Raw genomic sequence first — 1683 nt, forward strand, 5'->3', positions numbered from 1 at the left:
GTGTGTGTGTGTGTGTGTGTGTGTGTGTGTGTGTGTGTGCGTGTCGTGTGTGTGTGTGTGTGTGTGTGTGTGTGTGTGTGTGTGTGTGTGTGTGTGTAATTGTATCCTCTCACGACGAATTTATGATTAGCCATTTTAGAAATTAGCCATTTCACAAATAAACAACTAAATGTGTTAAATAAGGATATAAACAAAATTAATTTAAAACTATATATTTAAAATTAACAAACACAAATTTTACTGCAAATTAGTTTGATAAGATTATTTTAAATGTGATATAAAATATAATATAGATCTCTCTTAGTTTGGTTTATTTGTCAGTTTGAGAGTGCAATTCTGAACCTTTGCGAATTTAAGGTCGCTTTATAAGATAGCCATTGATAACCACCATGCATTGTAATGTATTTACATTTTCTTATCCAAATAATGTATCTATGTTTTCACATTTATATATTGAATAATGCTCACAACCATTCATAACATTGTACACACATAACGACGAATTTTATATATTTTTATAATTACTGTCTAAATCATATCATGTGTGTGTCATCAATTTCACGTTATTGTCTTTTAAATGAGTGAGTTGATTTTAAATTGTATCAAATTTAACATTGAGAATGATCCAATTAGGGTCAAAATGTTTGTGATAAACTTTTATTTTTTAATAACGCAGCATTAAGACTTGACTTGGCTTGTAGCTCTATACTTATTACTTATTTTAATATCTATACATTCGCTTCTGATTCTGTGAGCCCACAAAATCGGAATATTGATTTGGAATTTTTTTAATGGAAATTAAAAACGTTCAGTTCGCTAAGACTTTTTTAGATATTATCCTAATAAAACAACATTCTCAAAATTCTTTTAATAAATTCTTCATAAATTTCTATTTATTTATGCATTATTTATGCATTATTTATGTTTTAATTATACGTTGAGATTCAAAAACTTTAATTATAAAATCGTAAATTTTTTTTTAAATTTTATTACATTATGAACTTTAGAACGGTAGAATATTTTTGCCACAATTTCATAATCTGTATCGTTTCAAACCGACTTCAGCACTTGTATAAAACCTTTCACACTAAGCAAGATACAAGGGAGAGGCTATCTTTTTCCCGTGGCGCACGCGCTGCTTTCAGTATAAATTATAAAGCTAAAGGTCACCGGACGCGCTTCTTCGAGACAGGATTATCGTTCGTCGAACACAGATGCCGTCGCGAACAGTTACGACTATTTAATTCGTCAGTCAGAAGTGCCAATTGAATCTGATGAAATGAAACATGCAACCATTAATGAAACCATATCTCGACTTGCAGATGCCAGATTATTTATACATATTAAAGAAACAAATAAATATTGTTACAAAAAAACATTTTTGTTGTAATATAATAAAGAATTTAAATATGAAATATGTTGCACACTAAATATACCAAGTACAAAAATTAAATAAGAAAAGAAATGAAAAATTAAATATAAAAACAGCATACTAAATATTTTAAATTTTATAAAAATATAAAATCCAATACAATAAATATATAAAATCTAAAAGCGTTTATAATAGTTAATGCTTAATTGTTTAAAAATGAAGCACGTATAAAATGCATGTATAAAATGCCTTGCAGTATAAAAAATTTACATATATATATATATATATATATATATATATATATATATATA

Source organism: Atta cephalotes (genome assembly GCF_000143395.1).
Source record: "Atta cephalotes unplaced genomic scaffold scaffold00080, whole genome shotgun sequence".
NCBI classification, from domain to species: Eukaryota; Metazoa; Arthropoda; class Insecta; order Hymenoptera; family Formicidae; genus Atta; species Atta cephalotes.